The 8,528-nt window shown below is 40.2% G+C and overlaps 1 pseudogene; it reads right to left on the minus strand.

The window, feature by feature from the left end:
• Positions 1-514: 514 nt before the first annotated feature.
• LOC101721758 (nuclear receptor coactivator 3 pseudogene) lies at positions 515-3,519 on the minus strand (annotated as a pseudogene).
• Between the last annotated feature and the right edge of the window lie 5,009 nt (positions 3,520-8,528).

Genomic DNA, 8,528 nt, shown 5'->3' on the forward strand with positions numbered 1-8,528 from the left:
CACTGGTAATTCATACATATATAAGAATCTGCATTTCTTCTGTGTTTTCCATCTTATTTGTGTATAGGTTCTTAAAGTAGGTATTGATGATCCTCTGGGTCTGTTGTAATTTCACCCTTTTCATTCCTAATTGCATGGATTTGGGCCTTTTCTTTCCTCTTTCTGTTAAGTTTGGCTAAGGGTTTGTCAATTTTGTTTATTCTTTCAAAGAACTAACTCTTGGCTTCATTGATTTTTTTGTGTCATTCTCTTAGTCTCCATTGCATTGATTTCTGCTCTGATCTTTATAATTTCCTCCTTGTATGAGCTTTGGGTTTGTCCTGCTCTTCTTTGCTAGAAGCTTGAGGCAAGCCTGCATAATTTATAAAGAGCAACAATTGACTTCTCACAGGTCTGCAGGCTGAAACTTCAATATTAAGGGGGCTAGCAGGTTTGGTGTCTGCCAAGATTCCTGTCTATTTCAAAGATCATACTTTGAACACTGCATCCTCTAAAGGAGTTTAATTCTATGTCTTTATAAGACAGAAGAGTGGAAGAGCAGAGAGAACCCACTCCCACTTTTAAAAAAAAGTTTCTTCTGCAGCTGCTGCTGCAGCAGCAGCAACAATAGCAGCAACATTGGCTTTGCACCTTGTATATTATTTGACCGAAGAGGCAAGGCTGGCATAGCGCTTCCCATTGAAGGTCTGGGTAAAGAACTGGGCAAAGAAGCATTCTAATCTCCTCCTGGACTTCACATGGAGTTTGAACTCATAGGTTCCATTCTGCTGGACTTTGAATTTGGTAAGCCCCAGTCTTCTGAGGTAGGTGTCTGGCTCACAGTCATATTTCTGTTTGGTCAGTCCACCCATGTTTGAGCCATAATTTTCCTGACTATCCATCATTCTTGAAGTCCCACCCAACATGGGTTGCTTTGGTAACATGGGGAAAGCACTGATATTCTTTATTGGAAGACTTGAGCCAACAGTAACAGGGCTATCTAGAGACACTGCTCAGCTATATGGAGGATGAATGGACTGCACAGATTGTGGACTTTTCAAACCCAGAGAATTAGTTCCTTGAAGCATCTGTTGCTTGCTCCCCAGATGACTACCATTTGTCGATATAGGATTATTGTAAAAGTCAGAACTACTCAGATCACCAAGGATAGCATCTAGATTATCTAAGTCTCCAGATCCCTCTTCACTTGTTTCCATCTTAATTTTAGGGTCTTTCTTTTGAGTTGAGCTGGGAATGGTGGAGCTGCTGCACTGACTCATTTTATTATCCATTCCTTCAACTTGGGGCTGTAATTCTTTACAGAGTGTATCACTGGGATCATTCCTGTCCAGCAAGTATCTAAGAAGTGCATTGTTCTCCTTCTTCTTAGGACTCAGCTGCTCCTGCTTGACAGTTCCTTGACCACAAGCAATTGTACTGTTGGTGTCTTTTCTAGCGGCTTCTGTAGTAACCTTGGCTACTTCAGCTGGTGAATTCCCATTTTGCAGCAACTTAGGCAAAATCTGTTGCTTCTCTTGCAACAGTGACCCATGCATATTGGATGTGGAGGACACTCCTCCAGATGTTGAGGAAGAGACTCCAGAGGGGCTGGTGACACTAATGGAAGAGTCTTTACAACTTGAATCCAAGGGGGAGCTGGTCAAGGAGGAATGGCTTTGGTCATCAGAAGAGCAGGTGAGTAACTGCATAATTTTTTATGACCTTTGCTTTCCAAAGGACCCTTCTGATTCTCTGCCCCTTCACCACTGCTCTCCTTACTTTCTTTGTCACTGAGGTGATCTCTGCTATTTGATTGACACATTGTACTCTCCACTGGATTCTGGTAAAAGTACAAGCCTAAGTGACTCTTTCCTGACTGCTCACTTTACTTGGTTGGGTTACATTCTTATTGGGAGAGTTATCCAGTTTGGGTCCTGGTGAAGACAAAGTAGATAAAAGAGAAGTCCTCACACTCTCACTAATGGCTTTCAGGGCAGTGAGAGAGCTGCTAGAAAAGTTGTGGCACCCTGTATTGCCAGAAGATCCCATGCGAGTGTGCACTCCTGCAACAGGAGAAACTGATGTGACGCCATCTTTGGACTCCTACGATTATGAGGTGAAATCATAATATTTTGCTGGTTAGAACCAAGACCAGGACTGCCATGTGGGGGGCTACTCATGTTGAGCCCATAGCTGTTGTTTTGGTAGGAAGTTGGTGATTGCATGCCTGGCCCAGCTGTCAGTGAAGCAATGTTACTGGAAGCCCCATACCTATCTCCACTGAGCTGCCCTGTGGTGCTGGGGTCTCCCAAGCCATGGGCCCTGCTGCTCAGCATTTGTAAGCCTTGATGTGGTGACATGCTCATGCTGCCTACCGAACTGCTGCATCTAGCAGCAGGAGGTCTAATGCCTTGTCCTACAGGACCTGGGTTTGGTCTATACCCATTCTGTTCTCTCTTAAGAAAGTGAGTTGAGACAAAAACATGAAGATCATTTGTTACAGGATTTCGGAAGAGTTTGGATTTTGTTTGTCCAGTCACTATAGTTCCATCAGCCCACAAACATTGATACACTGGGGTTTCTGCGTGGCCATGAATATAAGCTTCTTGATAGTGATGTTTCTGGAACCATGGTTGCCCATCATTAAGACTAAAAAGCACTTTCGGATTATATCTTCAAAGCCAGGCCTCGTGGAGGATCTTAGTGAATTTGTATCTATATTAACAACCCTTCCTGAAAGATTGTGTCTAGTAATAAGGCTCTCAGGACTTGATGGAAATGCTCTTTCTCCTGTAGTAATGCGGCATGCCACACAGATCATACAGGATTGCAAATCTTCTCCCTCCTCTATCATAGCTCATGGCTGAGACAAGGCAAAGCACTGCATTATTTCATATCTCTGGCGCATTTCAGAACTAGTGTTCATGTCTTCTAGAACATCATGTGTTATTTTTATCAACATACGACAATTAAATGTATGGCTCTTTTGTCTCTGGGTCTCATTTGTCCAACTGTAGATTTTGGTAAGTTTTTAAGAAAATCTTTTCTGTCTTCTTCATGCAAGACATTGTAGACACTTGTGTTAACCAGGTCTTCCTGTTTATATTGCAGGTATTGTGTGACATTTTCTGACACAAATAGAATGTTTCCATCTCGATTCACCACAAACAAGAAACCATCTAATGCCTGAACTAACAGTGGTTCTAAAGAGTCTTTGTCAATAACTCCCTGTCCTGTAGAAGATAGATCAGCTTTCTGAACATCATCATCACTGGAAACAGCTTTTCCTTGCTCTTTTATTTGACGTATTTGTTTTACTGTTTCCTTTAAAATCTCACATTTATCTGGTTTGATGTTGAAATAGTCAATATCACTAAGATTTGCAGATATCAGTTCAGCCAATTCTTCGATATATTTGCTTTCCTGTTCTCTTCTCCACTTTTCACCACTTCAGGTAAGACCCTGCCCTGGAGTATCACATGGTAATTTGCATTTTCATGGATCCAGTGATTCCAAAGAGTTTTCTCCTAATCCACTCATCTTGAATATACATCAGCAACTGATTAATCAGTAAAACGATGTTAAAGTAGAGTTTGTCTGAGTCCACTGTTTAGCAAGTATTTTGATCCGCCCGCTGCCATTTTTCCCACAGCTCAGCTTTTTTTTTTGGTACTCTGGCCCACAGTCTACCTTTAAATCGTAAACTCACAGCTCAGCCTGCAGCCTCCGGTACCACCCACTCTGCTTTGACCTTCCAAGTTCTTTGAATATTTGCTACCACCACCAAGATCTGCACCTGTGGCAGCTCCACCTGGGGCCGCGCCCTAGGCTCAAGGCTCACCGCAACCCTCCTATTCGTTATTCTATTGTTGTTCTAGTTATTCTATTGGTAGTGTCCGGGGCCGTCAGGATCCACTACTGGCGAAGGCCAGTATGGGCCCCACTCTAGCTGCGACTGCAAGGGGCTGAGGCTGCACCTTTGACCACTCCCACTTTTTCTTAAGGTGCTAAATCCACAAGAAGGTGGAGCCCTCAGGCCCAATCATCTCTTAAAAGTCCCACCTTTCAATATTATTACATTAGCAAATGAATTTCAATGAGTTTTAGAAGAGATAAACATTCAAACCAATACTAAAGGAAGAACATGCTGTTTTCCATCCAGAGAGATGTCATTTCTAGCTTTATTTCTCTTTAGAGCCCAGATGATTCAGATTGGCAGTGTTGTCAAGCGATTGTGATGGTGTACATCTTTCTGGATTCTTGAGCCTTGGCTTTTCATTATGAAATCTTTTTTTTTTGTCTCAGTAGCAGGAATTGAACTCAGGACCTTGCACTTGCCAGGCTGGCACCGCACCACTGAGTTACATCCCCAGCCCAGAAGAGTATTTATTTTAATCTAACTGTTCACTAGTTTTTGACTCTTCTTTGAAACTGGTTATTATTCAGTGACTGAATAATCCCTCACTGTTTCCTAAAGCAGGTCACTCATTTCAATATGTGAATGACTTTGTGTTAGATAGAGCTACTAAACATAAAGTAAATAACTATTTCCCCTGAATGTTCTCCTAATTATTCCTGTTTCTTTTTATACTCTGCTCAAATAGGTACAGACCTGGAATTTGGCCTATTTCACTTGTGATACCTAAGTAAAACTGACATCATATTCTCCTTAGCATAGGGATGCATAAAACAAATGCCCTACCATACAAATTGTGCAAACTTTTAAGTATCTAGAAAGTTAGAAAAATTTAAAGAAAAGAAGCAAACATCAAAACTAGACAAAAACAAAGAAAATCCACCATCAGATCACCACAAGAATTTTTTTTTCACTACAAATATTTTAGCAGGCCTGTTTTGTACTGAAGGACAATTTTGGTGAGCCTTACCTTTTTTTTTTTGGTATCAGGGATCGAACACTGGTCCTTGCACTTGTGAGGCAGGTGGTGGAACCACTGAGCTAAATCCCTGGCCCTTGGTGAACCTTACCTTTAATTCCTAAAGTTGACCAAACCATGGTGAGCCCAAGCATAGAAATTAATAGAGCCAAAGAAAGAAAAGTCATTTGTGGGTAGTGAATTATACTGAATTAGTTGCTTTACTTGGTTTAATGGTGCAAACAGAAATAAAAATCTCTTTGGGCAACCCACTTTCCAGGTCTCCTCCTGTCTCTCTCAGTTCTCAGTAAAATTGCTACTCTTAACCTCAAAATAAAATAAAATAAAATAAAATAAAATAAAGTTCTCCTCATAGGCAAGACCACTAGGGAAAGTACCTTTTTTAAAGACAGATTTTTTTCTCAAACCAGAGGAATAAAAGCATATACAGTATTTGGGGGAGAAATAATTAGCTATGCTAAACATAGAACATCCTACAAAATGCTTTACCTAAGAATGACTATCTAAATATTTAATGTTCATTTATTACAATCATTAAACCATGAACTATAGAAATATCAGTAATGGATGACATATTAAATTGATAGAGCAATACTATACAATAAGACGGGTCCTTGCCTTGCTTCCTTGTTTTTTTTTTTTCCCACAGAATGTTTTGTTCCAGAAGTATAACAGTTTGCTCCTGCCCAAAGTATCAAAATTTTTTGTAACTCTTTGAACTTCATGCCCTCTCAAGAATGTTCCATTAGCTCTACCCTTCTCAGAAATGTTCTGTTAGCTCCGCCTCTTTCTTTCCTGCCTCCTTGCTTCTGTGAGCATGCTTGGCCACTATGCCTTTCAGGAATATTCTGTAACTCCAGCCCTCTGCTTCACTGAGGATGCTCACCTACCATATAGATTCTATATAAGGAGGCTCTCATTTCTGGTGAGGTGCTCAGACTTCAGAGTATGAACTCACGTTGAGCCTGCGGGTATAATAAAGGTGTGATGTAATAAAGGTTTTTCTCTACCTCTTCAAGTGACCATCGGATTCTTGAGTGTTCAAATTGTAACACTGTAACATTGGCTATGCCTCAGAGCTATAACACTTGGCTATAGCACCGAGTTGGTCTGTTTTGCCACAAAATATAGTTCTAGAAGGTTAGTTTGAATTTGATTTTTAGCAGTAAAGCTTCTTAAAACTATAGGTGAAAATTTGCATTTTTAACACTAGTTCTTAAAATGAATCTTTGACCCATATAATTATTCTTGGGATCATGCTGATAGCTAAATTTTACTGAAGAGGCTATGGGTCAGTATCTTTATATCATCCCATATAAACCTCAGCTTAAAAATGAGTGTAATGATCTTTGTATTTTGTAGATGTAGAAAGTAAAGTTTTATGAATGTAAGCAAATTGGTCAAGTTCACCCAGTCAGTAGTAAATGGAAGAGCCAAGCTTTTAACTCAGGTTAAGAAACTCAGAGATCATGCATGGGATGTCCATCCAGCCCTAAACATTTGTTGGTGAGTAAAAGGGACCCATGGGGAGAAAAGTTGGATGAGATGATGGACATTTGTGTCTCTGCTAAGGAGAAACTTGGATCTGAATAAATGAATGAATAGCATTTGCTATGAAGGTTGAAGGATAAACAGAAGTTAGATTACAAAAATCAGGTGGTGATGAGCAAAAGAGTGGGGAAAGTGCGTTGATGTGTGCAAAAGCGTGAAAAAAAGACATGGCACTAGAAACACAGCCATATACATAGAGTACCGTGGAGGCATGTGACAGATTATAAATTGGTTGATTAATGTCTCCTATCTTAAATGCTCTCTATATCATTGTCCACAGCCCCATCACCAGCTAGAGTCTAATTTCCTTTCTTTTCACTTTAAGTGAACTGTGAATCACCTGTAACCAATATCAAATGATGAAAGTGACACTGAGTGATTTTTGAGAGTCACAAAATATGGTAAACTTCTTCATTGTTAGCTCAACACTGAACTTTGGAGTCCTAAGATTCTAGGTCAGAAGTTTCATAACCTTGAGGATACCATGCTGTGAAGGAGCACATGACACATAGAAAAGCCTTTTGCAGGTTTTCTAGATGACAGTCCCAAATGGAGTCCCAGATAATAGCCAATATCAATCACTAGACATGTGCGCAGATATTTACAGATTTCATTCTCCATCCACATTAAGTCTTCCCTGTTGAGACCCCAGACATCATATGACAGAAACAACTTCTGTTGTTGCATGCTCATTGAGTTGCCAAATAGTTACTTTATGCCTCTAAATTTTGGGATGATTTATTATGTAGCTATAGTAACTGGAACATGTAAATTGTATTGTAAAAAGTTGATTAAACATGACTGGAATTCAGAAGAGAGACATGGGTTGGAAGTTTATTCCTCAGAGTTTTCTGCATTATAAGTGATATTTGAGTACTTAAGAAAAGATGAGATAATCCACAGAAGTATGTATAATTAGAAGAGAGACAAGAATGTAACCCTGGAAGAGCAAAAAAAGGGGGGGGCGAGGAATGAGAAAAAGATCAAGATGAAAGCATCAGAGGAGGGAGAAAACCTAGAAAGGGGGAAATTCAGAGAGGCGATAGATGAAAATGTTTTATAACATACAAACAGGTCAACACTCTCATGTGTTGTAGAGAAAGCACTAGAAATACGACTATGAGTTTAACAACAAACAGAGGACCTCGTCCAGATAAGTTTCAGAGAAAGAGGTAGGGGTGAAAGGCAGGTTAAGGGATAGTGAAAATTTGGTCCTCAGTATAGTAGCTGCTTGATAAATATTTATTGGAATGAATTAATCTAAGATGATGAAATAAATATGAATTGATTGTAGATGAAAGAAGAGAAAAACAGCTGGAAAAAAGTGAAAATCAAAGGCTTAGGGTATAGGGGGAGGAGAAGGAAATGATATTAGGACTTGTGACTGAGCTGCAGGCATTTCTCCTAGGCAGTGTCCTCACTGCCCTCCCCTACACTGGCAGCTGGGATGGGGCTTTTACAGAGCTTGCTATACCCATCCCACAATGACCAGAGTTGCTCTAAGCTCCAGCCCAAGGCCCTGTGACTCTTTTCACTACATCACAGCACAGCCTGGATTATTATCGCATGGGCGAGTTGCTAACGCTTCCTAGAACTTACAATTCTTTTATTTAATAAGGTGGGGGGCAGGACTGGGGGGAAAAGTAGGCAGTCAGCCAACTATAAAACTGGATCCCAGACTGTGGACTCATGTACAGGTGCTCCAGACAAAGTTAAGAGCATCTATTCTGATAGTACTTTCCTTCTTTCATTAGCCCATAACACTTTATAACTTAGATTTGTTCCTTGAATTACCTAATCCTGCACAAACATGCTGACTGCTTTATGGGTATATTGGATAGGGGTGGAAGGAAGAAGTGGTGGTGAGGGAAGAGAGAAGAGATGCTGAGTAATTCTTTCAGGCAACTTAATACTCTGATGTTCCCCTTACAACTAGGTTTAAGACCAAACACTTTGCTGTTTTTCCATACTAGAAAAGCTTATTTTGTTGACTTTATGGTCTCTGTTTTATATTATCAGTCTAAGCTGGTGTTGAGGTGAATTTGCCTGCCACAGATCCTTGACAAATTGCCTAGGATTGATTAATGCCAAAAGTTCAAAATT

The sequence above is a fragment of the Heterocephalus glaber genome, unplaced genomic scaffold (assembly GCF_053883595.1).
Source record: "Heterocephalus glaber isolate CG9 unplaced genomic scaffold, H.glaber_assembly_v1.0 deba00001429, whole genome shotgun sequence".
Taxonomy (NCBI): domain Eukaryota; kingdom Metazoa; phylum Chordata; class Mammalia; order Rodentia; family Bathyergidae; genus Heterocephalus; species Heterocephalus glaber.